General features: G+C 40.1%; 1 protein-coding gene across 8 annotated transcripts in view; it reads left to right on the top strand.

Moving 5' to 3' along the window:
• Positions 1–20184, top strand: part of LOC134849814 (patched domain-containing protein 3-like) — a 69021-nt gene that overhangs the window by 26388 nt on the left and 22449 nt on the right. For 6 of the 8 annotated variants that reach the window (XM_063866547.1, XM_063866543.1, XM_063866548.1 and 3 more), the window contains exon 1: positions 19434–19598. The exons of the other annotated variants lie outside the window; for them this stretch is intronic. The gene's annotated coding sequence lies outside the window, so the exon portion shown is untranslated. Of the gene's footprint in view, positions 1–19433; positions 19599–20184 lie in introns of those variants that run through there. 8 annotated transcript variants of the gene reach the window in all.

Below are 20184 nucleotides of genomic sequence, written 5' to 3'. Positions count from 1 at the left end.
GCATTCACCCATCTCTCGCAAGCTTTTCTCATTCCCGGCCAATCAAACCTGTGAAGTATCCTTTGTTGTACTTTATCTATCCCCTGGTGGCCCATCTGGTCGTGTGATCTGAAAAGCACCTCCGTTTGGTACAATTGTGGTAGTATGATGAGGTTGTGTTTGTGTAATATTTTTTCCTCATCTCTTCTCTTGCACGCTACCACCCCTTCAGCTGTGTGATAAAGTAAATCTCTCTTTTCCTTGTAGAACTGGCTCAAGATCTTGTAGCTGTCTTCCTCAAGTTCCCCCTTCTCCTTGACTCCCGAATGGATCCATTTGGAGAGGTTACTTGTCATTTTGTCATTCTTCTGGGCCCTTATTAGGTCAGACAGCCTGTATCTCGCCTTAACGTGCTCCTTTAGCGCCATGATCTGTCCATTCATTTCACCAGGGTTGTGGGTGTCATCACTCAGCTTCACACATATCATCCTTTTCACGATTTTCATGTCGTCTTCTGGTACCAGATTCGTTCTGACGTTCGAGTTGCACGATAGTTCCCTTAGTGGTTTTCTTGAAACTGCTATTTTCTCAAGCTCTTCACCACCTCGTACCTCTTGTGTTTCCAGATTGTACGTCCCTGAAGATGGATCCGTCTGTAATTCCCTGTCGTGCTGTCTTATCTTCTCTTCCGCCAGTATCATGCATAGACTGTCTTGGTCTTCGCTGCTCTCATCCGAGTCTTCATCCCATTCTTCACGCTCCCCGGACAATTTCCCTTCTCCGGTTTCGTCTTCTTCCATGAATCTGGACCACTCCCCGGACTCTTGATCTAGTCCCAGGTGTTCAACTTCTTCTCTGAATGTTACTTTCTTATCCCTGACTTTTGTCTGTTCCAGAATTTTGTCGGGGATTTTTTCAACTAGTGATCGCACAACTTCCTTGCTATCAGTGATGCTTCCTTTTGAGACGTCAGTATTGTTCACTGTTTCTTCTCTCCGAAGTATGGTTAGTTCCGGTGCCTCCTGACCTTTCCCTTGGATCACGGGCTTGTCATCTGATAGTTTCTCAAGCAACCTCATTAAGTTTTCATCTATTCGGACCGTTCCCTCCTCTACCTGGGTGAGATCATAACCTTTTGCCTTGAGTGTCTCCCTCACGATCTTGGACTTGAGCATTATTCCTATCGGAATCCCTCTATTTTTCTTCAAGATGGTCTTTTCAAGAGGCTCTTTCGGCAATTCGGGATGATCTTCTATCGGTTTGCCTGATTTGTCCAGCCATCTCGTGAGTGGAAGACTGTCGTACGTTTCTTTGTCCATAAAGGAGAAGCCGTCTTTGATCTCAGGTCTGTCCGCCTCTCTTTGTTCTTGCCTCTCGTAGAACTCCGTCTTCTTACTCAAGCTGTCAGCATTTTGATGTTTATCTCGTGTTCTGTGCTCAATTATCATGTTGTATCCATCCAAGCGAACTATCCACCTCCCAATATAGCTCTGGTCCATTGAGTACGTTTTCAGCCAGCTTAGTGCTCGGTTGTCGACTCGCAGCTTGAAGGGCTCACTGCCTAGGTATGCTCTGTATTTTTCGACAAAGGTGACCACCGCGAACATCTCTGCTTTCGGTGCTCCGTACTTCATTTCTGTGTCACTTAGGACCTTGCTCCCGTATGCTATTGGTCTCAAGACTGTCTTCCCATTCCATTCTTGTTCTTGATGGAGAATCCCAGAAATGGCGACTACTGACGCGTCCGTGTCTAGCACGTACATCCCCTTCTCTGTCGGCATACCCAGTACTGGTGCCTCACATAGCTCTTTCTTTATTCTCTGGAATGACTCTTCTGCCGCGTTGTTCCACGTGAACTTCTTGCCCTTATGTCTCATTAGTTGTTGCATCGGGTATACCTTGTCCGCATAGCCCTTGATGAATTCTCTATAATAGTTGGCGAAACCCAGGAAGCTCATCAGCTGGTGCTCCGTCTTCGGTGATTTCCAGGTTAGGACTGCTTCCACGGCGTCTGGATCAGGTCTAATGCCGTGCTTATCTACCATCCTTCCCAAGTATTTAATCGAGTCCTTGAGTATCTCGCACTTTGATGGTTTACACTTCAGCCCCGATCTCTTCATGCACGCGAACACCTCGTCAAGCCTCTCGATGTGGTCTTCTAGTGTCGGCGTCGCTATTACCACGTCGTCCACGTAGCACATTACCAGGTTGCCGTACTTCTTCGTCACGCCTATCAACGCGTGTGCCATCAGCCGCTGAAACGTGGCTGTTGCATTGCAGAGTCCAAACGGCATCCGTTTCCATTGAAACAGACCCAACTCGCAGGCGAACCCTGTCTTGTCCCTGTCTTGCTTCCTTAATGGTACCTGCCAAAAAGCCGAGCCTAAATCAAGAGTCGTAAAAAATTTTGCATCACCTAATTTCGAGAGGCTCTCATCAATTCTAGGTATGGGATAGGCATCCTTCACCGTGACGGAGTTCAGGTATCGAAAGTCACAACAAAACCTTAACTGGTCGCCTTTCTTTTTGGCCATCACTACTCCACACGCCCACGGTGACTTGGATGGTTCTATCATGTCATACTCTAGTAACGTTTCGATTTCTTTTCTACACGCGTCCGATTTGTGTGGGGTCATGCGCCTCGCCCCCTCCCTGTGTGGTACCGCGTTTTCCTCAAGTTCAATTTCATGTTCAACAAAATTACAACACCCGATATCCGCCTTATGCCTTGAAAAGACCTCCTCGTTTCGCTCTAGTACGTCCTTGATAGCTTCGAGCTGTTCATCTTTCAGTTTGCCCCTTAAATGTTCAATCTCCGGCAGAACCGGTTTATCAATTTGCATTTCATCTAGTGTGGGTCTCTCTGGAAAGTTCGAACAGCTCGAAAGCCCATCGTCCGTTTCTGACTTAAGTGATTTGATAAGACCTGAAGAATCTTTTATTCTTTGCAATCGTCTCAAGATACAAATTTTGTCCCTGTGGTTGGGACAATCAACAACTTCATTTTGTTTTGAGTTTTCAATTGTTTCATATCGAGTTTTAACCGGTAAAGCATATCCCAGCTTCCTGCCTCTCTGTATCGTGATTGGTATATCAAGGGTATTTAACAAGACACTGACGCAGAGGCCGCTCTTCGTTATCGAAAATGATCTTCCTAAAACAGCAGCGCTTTGACTATTAGGATTTGGAACTATACACACTTGCTTGTTGTCACTTAGTTCATTATAATTTTTCATCCTCAAGCTTACGATTGCCGCTTCATTAGCTTTTAACCTCACTCTCTTACTCAAGAATACCGGTGCTTTGTTTTCATTCGCCATTATTAAATTTACCGGTTTGATTGCGTACCTCCTATCCGGATTCCGTATCCTGAACATTGCATTATTTAGATCAATCGTTACGTCGAAATTCCTGATGAAGTCTCTGCCCAAAATGAATTGGTCAGATTCATCTAGGTTTTCTACCACGATGAAGCTCATCCACAGGTTACGTTCCCCCAAATTGAGGGCTATTATCGGCGTCCTGCCCAGCACCCGTAGGGCCCCTTTGTTTGCAGCTGACAGCCGTATTCTCGAGTCTATCAAGTCACCTTTGTCAAAGCCCATCTTTTCCCATGTTTCGATTGGTATGACGCTCAAGACTGCTCCCGTGTCAAGTAATCCACGCAACTGAGTCTTTTTGCCATTTATGTCTAGCACGTGCCCTGTCACGTCTGCTTCCGTCCCGATGTGCATTGCATCTTCTTCAAGCATGGCACAGTGTCCGATCGATCTTACTTTCAATTCTTCTTTCCCTACATAGATTTGTCCAATTAGGTCTTCGTCGCATGTTATCATCGTCTTTGTATAGATGTTGATTCCATCTATATTCAGCATGACCTCGTGTGGACCATAAGCTTCAGTGTACCTATTATCAACACGTACCGATTTGCTGCCCCCTCTCGTGAGTAGTGCCCTAAGCGCTCTAGAAGTCGTTTGTGGACTTATTCCACTCAAGTAGTCTGCATACACGTCGATGTGCATTATCGTCTGGTCGCTCGGCTCGCTCAAGTTTCTGGTTACCTCGTGTCCGCCCACTGTGATTATCGACATTATTCTTGCTCCGATTTTCGATATCCCAAAAGGTTTACCTGTCACCATTTTCACGGTGTTACAATTCCCAGTCTTCGTTGAGCCCGTTCTAGCCTCTGGTATTGAGTTCGATCCAGTTAATGCTTCGTTAAAATTTTGTCTTTCGATCTCCAACTTTAGTCGTTGCTCTATTTCTTTTGCTGCCAGATCTTGTTTCACTTTGGCAATTGCTTCCGTCGCCGCTTTCTCATAATTTATCTCTAGAGAGCTTCCGGCTGCGGAGTCTAACGCACCGCTAACATGTGTGACAGCTTTCACTGTCTTCGTCGGCAATTCGGTGTTTGGTGCCCCTGAGTTCCTAGATTCGAACTCGTTTTGCCTGTTCCGCTGATTCTGCACCGCCGCTAATGCCAACTTATGTTTGGGGTGATTCTGGTCCTTGACCGCTTCCCAGAACAAGGGACAATCCATTCTGAAGTGCCCCTCCTGGTTACAGAAGAAGCATCTGGCGCCTATCTTGATGATTAAGCCATTGTAGTACTCGTGTTCCTCCATCTGACTCATATCCTCCTCATCCGGTGCATAACCTAGGCTCTTCATGCCTTGTTTGTACGTTGTGCAGTCAGCCACATGGTGATCCGCTGACCCGCAGTTCGCGCATGATCTGCGCTTATCCATATCATCTCTAGGTTTGTACCATGATGACCTCTGGGGTTGACCTCCCCCTTGCGTGTTCCTGTTTTCAGAATATGAGTACTTCTTAGGTTTCATCAGCATGTATTCTCTTGATTTCTGTCTCATTTCTTCTGGGGTGGGTGCGCTGTCCTTCGACAATGTGTAGTATGTTGCTAACATTGTCCTTAAGTCATCACTTTTCACCCCATCGATGAACTTCGAGGCAATGCTAAAGTTCCGTCTATTTGTCGACTCCTCTGGGTCACTCCTCCTTCTCAAGCTCTCGAGGTCATCTAGGAACCGATCTATTGACTCGTCGTCCCTCTGCCTTCTTTTTTCAAATCGCATCATCGCTTGGTGGCCTTTCATGCCTGACCCGAATCGATTCAGCAATATCTCGAAGATCTTGTCCGCGGTGTCGCGTTCTTCCTCCTTCTTTGCGACCACGCATTTTAATGCCGTTCCTTCCAAGTTGCTCAGTATGGCTGTACATGCTTGCCTTTCGTCACTCAAGTTATCTTGCTCTAGATGTAATCTCATCACTTCCACCCAAGTGTCAATGCATCCATCGGAGTCGTCTTTGAATTCCTTTGGCTTCTTGAATGTCTTTCTTGTTTTTCCCTCTCTCCTGTCGCTCGAGTCAGTGTTCCTCGTGGCGAAGGCCTCTAGAGTCCTGTTCATCATCTCCCAAGTGCTGGCCCATGTCATAGCATCCGGTCCTGTGTTGCTGTTAGCTGTCGAATCTCCCGGAGCAGTCGTTGTATTCGACGTTCCATTCTTCATTATTGTTTTCGCAGCTGTTGGTGCTATGCTTATCGCATCCCTGGTTAAGGGCAACGGTGTCGATTGCCGTTTGTTCCTTTGTGGTTCTGCAAAGTCAACTCTGGTGCCTTGCGTACGATCCGTTGTCGGTCTTTCTTGTGGAGTAGAACCTCTCAAGATTGCATCCAACTTCGCCTGTATTGCACACGAACTCTCGGCTTGACTCTTGCTCATTGTGTCCATTCTCCTTTCCAGGCTCCCTAATTGGCTGTTAACATCATCATATCGGTTCTTCAACTGTTGCATGTCTGTTTTGATGTTCTTTTCTCGTTCTTCATTGGTGGCTTCTACCTTGTCTGACATTTCCTTGAGTCTCTCCTCTGTTGCCTTAGCTAGGTTAAAATAACTGTCTAGATACTCGTGTTTGTTGTATCTTATCTCCTTTTTTATCACCTCTCTGTCTTCTTCACTGTTCTTAAGCCTTTTGTCGATTTGATTTAATTTCGCCAACAAGTCGCCCAGCTCTATGGTAGTCTCTTCGTGGTCAGCCGTCGGTTTCTCTTCGGCCGTAGCCTCTGCTTTAGCTTGTTCCTCATTCTGGCCGGCTTCTGTCGCTTTCGTGCTCACTGTACCAAATGTTCGTGCTCTTTCTGTTTTTGGTTCTTCAGTCACGTTTTCTTTCGCTTTGAATCCGACCATCATTGCCAACTTGTCTGTGAAGGATGTCTTTTTCACTTGAGAGTCGTTTTTCACAGTCTCTCGGGTATTGCCTGTTGTGTCTTCCAATGCGTCTATTCGTGAAAACTCCACGGTTTTTGGACTTTGGTCTTCCACGTGGGGCATCGGTGTGGATTCCGTTGTCCTCTTCTCCACTTCATCTACGCTCTGGTCTGGTGTCTCTAGGTCGATTTCGATTGTGGGCTCCACCTGTTTTTCCCCCACATCTTCTCGTGTCTTACTCTCGGTGCCACTTCTCGTACTGACCATGTTAACTGAAAAGTTCTTCTTTGTTATCTTTGGGCCTGTTGATGTCGTTCCGCGCAGCGATGAATTATATTTCATGTTTGATCCACCTGACCTTTTTTCGAGCACCGGTACCCTACTCCGCCTCATCATTTCTATTTACAACTGCTTCTATTTACAATTTTATTATATACACGATTCTATTCTAAGGGTAAAAAAAATATTTTTTGTGGTAACAAATTCTGTACAACGTGTTAAAAACCTTCTCCAATTCCCTTTCTAAAACCTCCGAAAAATTTTCCTTAATTTGGTCTTAACCCTACCTATTTCAATTTGTCTTGTTCTGTCTTAAAACGCACTTGTTGTAATTTGACTTCAATTTCTATACCGTCCCAAGACTATTCGTCACTATCACAGTACTCTCCGTTAGTGTCCTAAGACCCTTGTACCAAGACCAGTGTCCCAAGGCTAGTGTCCCAAGACTACTGTCCCAAGACCAGTGTCCCAAGGCTAGTGTCCCAAGACTACTGTCCCAAGGGTAGTGTCCCAAGACCAGTGTCCCAAGACTACTGTCCCAAGACTAGTGTCCCAAGGCTAGTGTCCCAAGACTACTGTCCCAAGACTAGTGTCCCAAGGGTAGTGTCCCAAGACCAGTGTCTCAAGGCTGGTATCCCAAGACTAGTGTCCCAAGGGTAGTGTCCCAAGACCAGTGTCCCAAGGCTGATGTCCCAAGACTAGTGTCCCAAGACTAGTGTCCCAAGACCACTGTCCCAAGACTGTCCCAGGACCACTGTCCCAAGACCACTGTCCCAAGACCCTGTCCCAAGACCCTGTCCCAAGACCCTGTCCCAAGACCCTGTCCCAAGACCACTGTCCCAAGACCACTGTCCCAAGACCCTGTCCCAAGACCACTGTCCCAAGACCCTGTCCCAAGACCCTGTCCCAAGACCCTGTCCCAAGACCACTGTCCCAAGACCCTGTCCCAAGACCACTGTCCCAAGACCCTGTCCCAAGACCACTGTCCCAAGACCACTGTCCCAAGACCCTGTCCCAAGACCACTGTCCCAAGACCCTGTCCCAAGACCCTGTCCCAAGACCCTGTCCCAAGACCACTGTCCCAAGACCCTGTCCCAAGACCACTGTCCCAAGACCCTGTCCCAAGACCACTATCCCAAGACTGCTCTGTTTTAAGACTTCTTCGGTCTTGTCCCAATACTCGTCACGGAGTGTCTTCCTCGTTGTAGGGTCTTCTTGAACCACCGTACCTTGTACCACCACTCAAGCTCTAGTAAAATTTTCCCAAAAACCCTCTCTTAAAAGCCAAATGCTGACCCCCCTCTTCTTTTTGGTTGTTTCTCTTTCAATGTAGGTGCGCAGGTATCTTGTGATCACCTGTTCGTATATAACCAAACACAAATCCTCAATAAAATGCAACAAAAAATTTTAAGTAAGAAAAATAATAAAAACAGAAAAATGAGCCCACCTAAAATTTAAAGGTGACCAATGTCTACCTTTCGTCTAAAAAAATTGTCTGGTACCTAATTGCCACGCGTTTTCCTCCCCCCACTAGTGATCTTATGGGGTATCACAAAAGCTGTCTATATCCGGTCCCCCCTACCAAACCAACCAGCGTACCAGTCTTAACTCGAGTTGAATTCTGGATCTCCACCTAATATTACCAACGCGTGTTAATTTCTAATGTAACTAAGTCAACGATGTCGACTAATTAGTTACTCTAATTTCCCCCTTTTTACAATTTACAACCGCCAACCTCTAACTTAACCAGCCCCCCTTCTAACCTCCCCCCTTTCTAGCCCCCCTTCTTAAGCCTAAAAATTACTTTAAGCGCCGGGTGCTAAACCTCTCAAGAGAAAACCGTAGACCTGTTTCCAGGCCTGCTCAAGTAAAAACGTTCCTCAAAACTGGGGGATTTCGCTTATCCAATTTTACACTTATCTCCTATAATGTAATGTGGATTCTAACGATACCCGTTTTGCCCAACTTGAGAACTCGAGAATTGCCAAATCCTTCTTGGCTGCTTTCCCACTCGACTGGTCACCTGTTCCAGTCCAGTCTCCTATTGGTTCAGCCAAGTGTCCCTGAACCACTCTCCCACTCGGCTGGTCACCTCTTCCAATCAAGTCTCCTACTGGTTCAGCTCAAGTGTCCCTGAACCACTTTCCCACTCGGCTGGTCACCTCTTCCAGTCAAGTTTCCTATTGGTCCAGCTAAGTTCCAAGCTATCTGAAAACCCTTGACAACGCCCCACTTTGGGCACTTTATTCAGTTTACTGGTTTAAATTGCTAGGTTGATCGAAACGATCGAACTTGTAAAACAGTATGGGTATACTATTTAATTAATATAAAGGTTTGATCCAACTAATCTGGTGTCAAAGTCACTGTCTTTTTTCGTTTTATGGTTTTTGTTCCTTTTTCTATTCTTTTTTGGTTTTTGTTTTGCTTTTTGTCTTTTTGCTCGTGTTTTTGTCTCCCTAGTTGCCCCCCTTTACTCGGTTAGCTAAGCCTCGTTCGGAGAGCGTACCAGGAAATTTTCTCGAGTTTTCTTAAAAAGCTATCACGGTACAACCGGAAGGTTTGCACGTTCCTGTCGAACCGTACCGCCGGTACTCTAGAATGGGCATTCAGCCCGAAGCTGTCTCAAGTGGGTTCGACTCCGTAGTCTTGATGTCGTAAACACCCAGGAGCGCCATAAAAACACTATGTAACATTCGTCTACTGCAGTCACACATGAGGCTTAAGAAAAATAGGCCCTATAACCACTGGCTCAAGGGTCAGGGACACTATCTCTTGTGTTTTCCCACCTCAAGAACGGTCGGAGCCAGTTCGGTTCGCTTATGACATGAGACTACGACCCGTTACAGCTTAAAGGCTACTACTAAAATATCCCCCCACTCTAGAATTAGAAACGTCCCCATACTTAGGTCTCTAGATACCCAAAATACATGAACGCCGTTAAAAACCGGGTTGGAACAATCCGTTAGGTTACTTTTTATTAGACAGTGTGACTTTGATCCATTTCAGATGGATCAACCTAAAACTCGCCTTACCTCAACATAACAATCATAAAACACACTCTAGAAATTAAATTTGTACTCACATAGCAGCACGCTCAAGAATTGGGAAATAATCCAGTCAGTAACTAACTCAAGAAATAAATAACTAAGAGAAGTTTAATGTTTTATAGTTTGGACAGCAAGGATAAGTTCATGCTCTAGAATTTGAGTTCTCTTGGACCGTTGGGACACTCTAGTTGTCCGCCTTTCCGCTGAAGGTTCACTCTGGTCCAGCTTTAGTAATCGCTCTCTCGGGGATACTCTGTCTTCTATTTCAAGTAGGACAGCTCTACTCTCGATTGTATATAGACGGAAATTGCGAATAGCAATTTCCCACTCGTTTTTACTTTCTAACTTTCCCGCAATTGCTCTAAAATTGTTCTGATTTCTTTTTCTGATTTTCAGTTGTCGCGAGAAAATCGTGCATGACATGTTCCATTCGAATTTTTGAAAAATAAAATTTCTCTCCAAAATCAAGTATTTTCTGCTCTTCTCAAGGTCAAACTTCCAAATATGACCGACTGGCACAACCCATACAACGGCGCACACGGAAGATTAACTTATGACATACACGATAAACACTGGATACCACACATTGGTATAAATAACCCATCAAACTGCAAAGCAGACACAAAAAATAGAGGATATCAAGAAATAATGTTTTTCGATTGGAAAATACAACTCGAAAAAATACAGCTCACACGAGATCTATCTGATAACACAATGATCTATCAAGGAATTAGACTGACTTGTAAGAATGATAAAGGTTATTGTGACCCTACAACACGAACACAAGCAACAATTGTTTGGTTTCCCGAAGATACATGTACAACATTTCAAGTAGCAAAAATACACGCTCGAATGATAAAATTTCATGAAAAATATTTTATACAATCAATTCCATATGAACAAGTAAATCCATCACGAAAACAAAGTACTGATTTTCGAAACATCCATAATATAGAAAATAAATTAACACGTTTTCAAATATATCAAGAAACAGAAATCGCATGCAAATACAGAAATCCACTTCACAAAACACAATATTCTGAAATTTTAGTTGAATACGAAAAAGGTTTCGACATGACCACTGGAAAAATTAAAATTGACCCTTATGCCACAGGTCATCCTCTACACGAAGGAACATCATATATACCAGTAAACTTTCAAAAAAGTAATGGTCAACCTGGTGGACACCTCAAGCCACATGACACTAGAAGCACACGTTTACAAGAACTATCACTAATGAATAATTCTTATTTTGGTAATATCCACCATGATATCAGCTTAGATATGAAGTTAGACTACACGATTAGTCGAATTTTTCAAGAAATGTCACTCTCCGAATTAGAAACACTTCATCAACTATGCGAATTAGAAAGGATACAAATCCTACAGTCACTTCACTAGCAGTATTAAAAATACCCTACGCAGGATATTTATTATCAGGAAACAGATCAAATTTTCTAGACTATGAAGGAAACATTTTTTGGTTTTATACTTGTACCAAAAAAGTATCACCACTATATGTTTTTGAAGATAAAAGATGCTATAAAAGAATCCCTATCTTTTATAAAAAATAAAGTACATTTTGTTGACACACTTTCCAGACGAACATATTTTTGGGATACCACAGTCCCATGTGGATCAGAAAATAGCCACAATGTAGTACAATTGAACCCAGATGAAGATAAATATTATCTTCTTACCCCATACCCCACATTAATGCAATCACTCAAAAAATTTTCACCCGAAAGCATTAGAGCTATTGCTCGAAACCCAAATATCGATTTACAATCAATTGGAATATATTCAAAATCCGATATCCAACATCAAATTAGAACACAACAATTCCAGGAATTATTAACACAAATGGACACTATACAAAGACAATCAATTGACCAAAACATACGCAAACTTGCCAAAACCGCAGGATTTGCAGACATCTATACACAAGATTATAGCGGATATTTTAAAGACATTAAAGACTATATATATCTAAACGGTGAAAAATACAGACCACAAGATATTTCACCTATAAATATTTTTAGCTTTGTTACACTAAAAAATGAAATTCTCGATTTTCTAGGATGGTTCTATTACATCTTAGAAAAATTAACTATCTTATACGCAATGTTCAACTTTATAGGATTTCTTTTTTCACTTTTAAAAGGAATCTATAACACATGTGCTAAACACACACAAGTAAATAGACAAGCAAGTGTAGCACGCATACTATTTGCAAGATTTTTTGGAATTTTTTCATCATCAATAAACAAAATTCTCCTAGACGCACAAATAAAAGAATATAACACAAAAATAGCGACAAGACCAAACACGTACGACGAAGAACATAATAATATAGAAGTAACGCCTACAGCACCACAGTTGCCACCCCTACCACATAACCATCCATTATCCTTAGTCCTACGAAATTTCCGAAACCTAGCAATAACACACAATCCAAATTTTAGACCAAATACATCGCAAAGTCCCATACAACATATAATGACACATCATTCACAAAATGATGATACATATGAACAAATTATCGAACAACCCCATACCACCGCTTTTCAGTCTCAAAATAATAATTTTTTTAGCCCGCGATGAGCCGACAACTTGGATCCCTACACCGCTCAAATTCCCATCCAACCAATCTCAACACTCCAATTACAATAATTCCACTTTTTGCTTTCCCGCCACCCGGTTTTCCAACTAGTAATATAACATCAAGCATGAATTCAGACACTAATTCAGATATTTCAGTTTTATACTCCATTTCACAACTTAATAACCCTAATATAGAAACCCCTGACGAATTGCAGACTCCGAACCATCTCCATCCAATAATTTTCAAACCAACTCCTCAGTTTTTTCAAAACCCCCTTTTCAACCAATCCCATCAAACAACCCACTCCCGTCCGTTTCTACCCCCTCTTATGCTTCACAAGTAACCCCAACCTACTCTTCATTTCATTCAGACCGATCATCCAATTCTCCAGATATTCCCCAAATCTCCCATGAACTCGATAATTTTATCACCCTACAACAACGACTATTATACCCTAACACCCTTACTATAAATCAGATTTCCTCCACAATAGAATCCTCAAACCCACCTACTCCTACACCCTCTTCAGCTTATACTGCCTCATTAGCACAATCATCCACATCCACCGAATCATCAAATAGCACTAACCGAGCTTATCACACTTTTAAAAGAAAATTCCCAAACTATCCATTCCCGACCAAACCAGGAACAGCCTGTGAATATATTAATCATCCACACCACACCAACACGAAAGATTTCCTAGCAATCACCCTACCTTCATTTCCACAATATACTTTAAACACACCTCACGACACTAACGACACACGTAGTTTTGTAGATGAACATGTTTTAATGCCTACACTTCATTGGACAACATATTATCATTTTACTAATCCCCTTTGCCTACCGTTATCTAATTTTCATAACAATGTAGAAAGGAATAAAAATATGCTATATCGACTCACCACATCACTAACACATAGACAATTTACTCATATAGGATATAAAAAATCACTAAAAACATTCACTGCACCCCGAGCTAACGAATGTACAATAGAACATCACGATCATAATATCATCCGAACTAACCAAGATCAATTTTTAGATGACGACCGCTTCGCTAACCCACAACTAACAGAAAAATTCTTCATCAAAACACCATATGTATTCACACTCAATATTTTTGATCGAAAATATGATCACATCATTTCTGAAGCACTAACTGATATGCAAGCTTACGAAAGTTTTAAAGAAAAATTTCAATTATTTTCACCAACCTTCCACTTCCTTGCACCACATGAACGCGATTTGCACTGCTCACACGACATTATGTTAAGCACTAAACAAACCCACACATATACATACTATCGCTTCATACAAAACCATTTTGATCTACACACTCAATCAAGACAACCACACCACCGTTTTCAGTTTCTTAACTCGAAGTACACTTCGCCATTTTTTCTAAATTTCACATATTGCATCAAAGATACTAACCTCCACGGCATCCTCCGCAATTATGACCCAATAACACAAATGTATATATTTTGTCCCATCACGAAGACCTTTAATGCTGAAGAATCCAGACCTTTCCTTATCCCACATGAGTTTATCCAACCTATAGAAATCCCTATATTAGAATTCATCCATAATACTAAATACAATCACCAAATATATAATCTCATTCGAAACACACCTTATGAGTTTGCAGTTGGCACCGAAGAACTAAAAACTATTAAAGCACTTCAATTGCTTTGGCCACTGCTTCAAACTAAAAACATCATTCGCATACTAGCAAAATTACTAACAAATTCAGACATAATACACGACATCTTCCCCCACGGTTTTTTCCCCGACGACTAACAGGTAAGTATAATTTATAAATATTCTTCACTAATAAATTTAAATTAATACTAACCTTTCTTTACTCATGTTTCATTTAGATTTTTAGTCTTCGGCCCACGATCATCTGCAAAAAACAGAAAAGAAAAATAAAAAAAAAAAACTTGTTAAAATTCGTCTAAACTTTATTAATATTTTGCACTAGATAATATAATAAAATTCATACCAATGTAGTAAATTAATTTATAAATTGTTTCCCCAAGAGCAGTAAATTTCATAATGATGAAAATTTATAACTTAACTTTCCCCCAAAACTAGCAGTAAAATTAAAATTCTATGTAGTAAATTGATAAAATGAAAATGCAGTACTAACCTTTTGATATTTTCATTCACTCGCACAGGAATTCTATCCAAACTCGCACAGCTCGCCCACGAAGAATTGTTTAAATAATGAATTTCAGTTTCAAGTTTTCACATTCAACAACTCTAACACACGATAACAGGTTTCAAACTTTCCTTTAACCCGGTTGGAAAGGAATTATATACTAAACCAAACTAACCAACGCAGCTTACTAAACACCACAGTTCATAAAATAACAGCATGACTAAGAAAAGAAAACCAACGGAACCCAAACCGGATTAACCCAGTTCAAAACTGGATAATTTATTCTTTTGAAGACTATTATAAAGTCTAAGAAAGAAATAAAAAAACACAAAAAAGTCAAAAGACAAACCCATAACAAAAACAATTTGATTTTTGAAAAAAGGACACAACAAAAGGAACATAAGAAAGACCAATATAAACCCAACATTAAAAGTTATCACATAACAGGACCTCTCAAAGAAACCGCACGAAATCATACTCCCACTCCTGGCCTAACCCACCAGAGAGGACGCCCTGAGCATGCTCTATAGCCGGCCTAACCCACCGCGCTACATCCATGCTTTGTGACCACACTTCTATTTTTAATAAAAGGTACTCAAGGGTGAGTAACTCTTCAAAATAACCGAACTAAAACAAAATGCTTTTGTGAAAACAACTAACTAAAATCATAATTCAAAAACTGAACTAATAAAAATTTTATAAAATGTAAATCATACCTTGCAGTATATAGATCAGCACATAACAACAAAAACGAACATCCAAAGACAAAATGACCCCACTACACTTGAACAAGAATGGCCAACCGCAACCAATATGCCGTCCACAATCACAACTCAAAGGATTTAGAGTACGACTTGACTTCGCAGAAAACGACTTCATTGAATTAGACCAATGACCACCTCGATGTTCAAGTATACGTACAGATCCGAGTTACAAGGCATCCCCTCCACGCACAATCTCCACGCCATTCCCAGACGAGGTTGACACAAAACAAGTTCTCTACATAATACAGAAAAACTCGTCATAGCAAACCATTTTGAAATCAGATTGATTTCGTTGGGAAACAGAGTCGTTGTCACAAGAAGACACAACGATTGATGTCCCTAACTCCAGCGTCCTGGAACTTCTCTAACAAGAGAAACCGGACAAGAATACGATGTTTGCCAAATACCAACGTTCATCATCCATCCTTTGAATCGCAGAAAGATAATTCTAAAAAACTCTGTAAAACCCGGATGGGTGGAACCTGATCTAAACTATATTTTATGATTGGATAAATTAGATATTTTACCACTGTAAAGTATTTAATATTAACCAATCATGATCCATCTAACTAACAACCCACTTATTTGTAAGTGCTGAAATTACTTGTAATTTCAGCACCAGATAGATTTGAGTTTAACTTAGAAATTAGTTGTCTTTCCAAGAGAACTTCAGCAGCCGCAATAAACCAGTATACTCTAGATCTATTGAGCCTAGCAGAGATTAGTTAAACACCCTGAGACTAGAAAGTATAAGAGTAAGATTAGGATTGGTATTAGACTAAGAAGTTGCACGAATCTATCTGGCCGAAAATAAGATAGCGTGACGAGCAGACGGTGTACCCTATCCGAAATTACTCTATGAGTTAACCACATCGGGAATAACTCAATCCTGTCAGTCGTTATTTGCATCTAAAAAGACATCTCGAATTAAAAAATCAAGTAAGAATTGATCTAACAGATGTCTCAGCTTTTTTTATCCAGTCTCATTTACCGCAAATCATCCAATCTGAGTTTATTTATTTTGAAAATTATGGCAGTCGTGGACCATCCGTAGCAATCTGCGTAGGAAGCCGCTAAAAATTTGAAGGACAAGTGTACAAAATTTCTAAAGTTAAGTGCCGATCAGAACAGAGCATGCGATTAAGCAACTTGGTTATATTGTGCAAAAGAGTTGATTGGATGTTGAATAGATGGACTTAATATTCAATAGCTTTTCAAAAATGTATATTTTTCATTTGTACCCATTTAACAAACTGCTTATTTCACAAAGTATTTTTTCCAACAAATCTTGAACTAGCAAACCACAATTTGCACAGTTGTATAAAATTTTGGCAATAATAGTGTAGAAGTTTTTTTTTATGATGAAGTTTTAGCTAGAGAACACAGACAAAATTGCGTATATTTATAACCAAAAACCAGATTGATTTTGGATTCTCTGTTTGATTGTATGGATATTTAACATTTTATGGGAGTTCAAAAATTACGGCTGTTTTTTTTCCAGCCGGTTGTTGCGGCTGGAAAAAAACTTTAAAGCAGAGGCAAAGTGGAGCTTCGATACAAAACAAGAGAGCCGCTGAGATGAAAAAAATTAAGATAAGTTTGAAAAACTTAAAAAACTAGAGCTATTAACTTGAAAAAAATTAATTTTGGAAAAAAATCCATGACACTAGAATTGTAAATTAGCATCGGAAAAAAACGCTACCACGTGGTAATAAAATGTTAAGTACCTATTTAGGAAGATTTTAAACACGAAAAAAAAGAAAAGGAACAAAGACAAAAAAATGATATTTTAACAAATTGGGTTGGAACAAAAAAAACCATCTCAAAAAAATTGGACAGATACTGAAAAAGCTTAAAGAGCTAACACACAAAACGTTAGTCTGCTGTGGTTGGTACATTTAATGCCAACAAAAGCGTTCAGGAAAAGAATATAAATAAGTCCTAAGTAGAAAAAATTTTACGGAAAAAAAACTAACGCCCGGTTGTAACACACATGCTACGCAAATTTAGTATCACTACCTAAAAGGCGTTTGAAAAACAAAACATTTCAGCGAGGAATTCAACGGAAAGATTTAAAATTTTATTCAAAAACAGTTTTTTGGGTAATTTTGAAGCAAAAACGTTAATATATTTCAATTTTACCAAAAAGAAGTTATATTCAAAGAATATGTAATGACTTAGCTTTATAAGCTGTTTAGTTTCAAATTGTTTGTTTCGTTTATAAAAAACCATTAGAAACAATGAAAATCGCCCAAAACAAATTTTAAACGTTTCAAAAGCATAATCATTTTATGGAGAACATAGTTGATTGCAATAGATTGCATTTTTGTATTAGTGATTTCAAGCTCAGACCAACGGTAACAAAACATAGTGTTTTTTTTTCAGACCAAAAAATTATATTTGGTATTTTCAGATGGAAATTATGAGGTTTTAAAAAGAAGATGCTTAACAAGGGTGGTGCTAAGGTTTTCTAGAAAGGGCAGCAGGCGCAAATTCAAAAGTTTTTGGCGGCAGCCTTTTTTTAGGTCAACCAAAAAATTTTCTCAAGTTCTCCAAAATTCCGTAACGACACGAATTTGACAAATCTTTCAGCAGCATAGTCAAATACAAGAAATCTCAATAAAATATTTGACGTTGGCGTCCACTCAAAACAGATTTGTTGTGGCGCCAAAAGAAATTTTCAGTGTCAGTCGGCCGAAAATGAATGTCGAAAAAATAACACCAAGGGGGACCAATGAAAAAAAAAGAAACAATCAGGCTCACTAAATCCTCCAGACCGAGTGCGCAACTTATTCTGCGACCAAAATAGTTGCGGAAATGGACCTTCCGCGACCCAAATTCCATTTCCTCGTCTGCGGTTTGGGTCACGCAAAGTCGCAACAAGCGTCGCGCAAAGCCGTAGCATTAGCTGAAAATGGGCCGCGCAAAATCGCAAAGCAAAAAATAGGTTGCTTACAGTCGGAACATGTGTAATGCAACGTCACAACATAGCACGCGGAAAGTCGCAACATGGGTCACGCAAAATCGCAACATGAGTCGCGCAACATGAGTCACACAAAATCGCAACATGAGTCACGGTTTGCTCAAGAGAAAAATTTTATTTGAGTCATGCCTTGAACTTACATTGAAACCCTTAACAATTTTGAAATTTAAAAGTTACCACGGTAGGAAATATTTCAAATAACAAAAACTTTGCATGTATCAATTTTTTGTTTGGTATTTTTGTTGTAAGCTAAAATGAAAACGCCTGCAAAATTTGGCAATCTTAAGGCAGTCATTTCTATTATTTGCCCACATGCCAGACTGCATTATTCTGGTGAGCAAAGTTCTCTCTATTGCGAGACCGTTTCTTTGCGCCTGGAACTTTCATTGGTACTACTGTTGCAGTCAAAGTTATTCAAGTGGCGGCAAATATGAAACTAAACGTAACCTGACAGAGCGTCTTTGTTATCGTCTTCGAAAATAATTTGATCTCTTACATTTTTTTTTACTAATTAGATGATCCATTCCAATTGTTTTTGATCTGACCACGTCATGAAGTGACGGGTAAGAACTATGGCGTAGAATTTTTTTGTTCTTGTTGAATTTGTACGTAATTGAGTGTGGTAACATATTAAATTTTGCCAGTTATTTGGATTAAAAAAAAATCTCAAAAATTGTCTTATTGTCGAGAAAAAAATATCGCGAATATTTAGGACGGACAGTTGACTAACACACATACTTCTACAGCTGTCTCTTATAACTCAAACCAGGAATATTTCTCATTTTTTGCTCTTTCTACGCTACACAATCATCTCTTTGTCAAAATACTGGATATTTCAAAAAAAAAACTGTAGTAAATGATGATTTTTTTCATGTTTTTATGGACACTTAAGCATGAATTATGGTAGTCATAACGTTCTGTGCTAAACGCAAAAAAAAACCTACTCTTTTTTAAAAACGTGGTTTTAAAACATCTTGATGAATTTACTTTCGTGTGATTATTCTTAATTAGCCTTTTTTAAATTTATCTCAACCTGAAGTCAAAAATCAAAAATTATCTTTGTTTCAATGCAGATAAAATTTTCAAGACTGGCAGTACAGAATGATTCTAATACCTTTTTATGATTTCAGGAAAAAAATAAGTTGAAATCTTTATTAGTAAGAAAATATATAAAATTCTTCCTGGTCAAAATGGGTAGAAATAGACATTTTATTATCTTTTCTCTTAACATGTCCTATTTCCAATCCAACTGCCTTCTGCTCTTTAAACAGTCCAACGACTACGAGCTGCATCGATGAACAACATTTACTGCTTGCGTTTCCCTCAATGGCGCGTAGATGAAAATATATATTTTTTTTCAGATCAGTATGCAAAGAAAAAATTTAGCATAGAATTTAATAAGCCTTTGCGCTTGCTGAAAAGATAGCATTGACTTGAATTACCAATTACCGTCGTTTTTTCTGTTATTGTCTCAGTTAAAATCGTGCAAACAAGTTATTCCTAATGTTCCATTACGTAACGAAAGTAGACTGCATTCACCATTGAAGGTATGCCGATTAAAAAAAAACAACAAATTTAATTATTTACTAATATGCTCGGTGTAGAGCAACAATTAAAAAAACGAACAGCCGATAATTTAGAAAAAATTCTTCTTCCAAACATTCTTTTGAAGCTTAGATGTTTTTTCTCAGAACGTGTATTAGATACACTAACGGATTATCCTTTCATATCCATAGAAATCAATTCCTGTTATGATAGGATGTTTATGATTAAATGCCTAATTGCAAAATTGCATATTGATTTTTAAGTTATGAACTAGAACATGCATTCCAAAAAACTCGGTCTCAAGAAAACAAAAGCAATGCGAGCAGGGGCGGATTTAGGAGGGAGGGTGGGGGCGGATTTAGGAGGGAGGGTGGGGGCGGACGCCTTTTTATTTTGGGGAGTCGCCCCTCTCTCGAACCAAAGAGTCCACCCTTTGTACTATTTTGAATATCCATTTTGGCTAACGGACCCTAAAAGTTTTCTAAAGGCGCCTTCAGCGCAAATGTTTAATAACTTTGAGGGGAAAGAGCGCGCCGAAAAAACGCAAATTTTGGGGGAAGAGCGCGCCGGAAATTTGAGGGGGGAGAG

Source organism: Symsagittifera roscoffensis, chromosome 1 (genome assembly GCF_963678635.1).
Source record: "Symsagittifera roscoffensis chromosome 1, txSymRosc1.1, whole genome shotgun sequence".
In the NCBI taxonomy this organism is placed as follows: domain Eukaryota; kingdom Metazoa; phylum Xenacoelomorpha; order Acoela; family Convolutidae; genus Symsagittifera; species Symsagittifera roscoffensis.
Note: the sequence above shows the minus strand (reverse complement) of the source record. Positions and strands in the feature narration are given on the sequence as shown.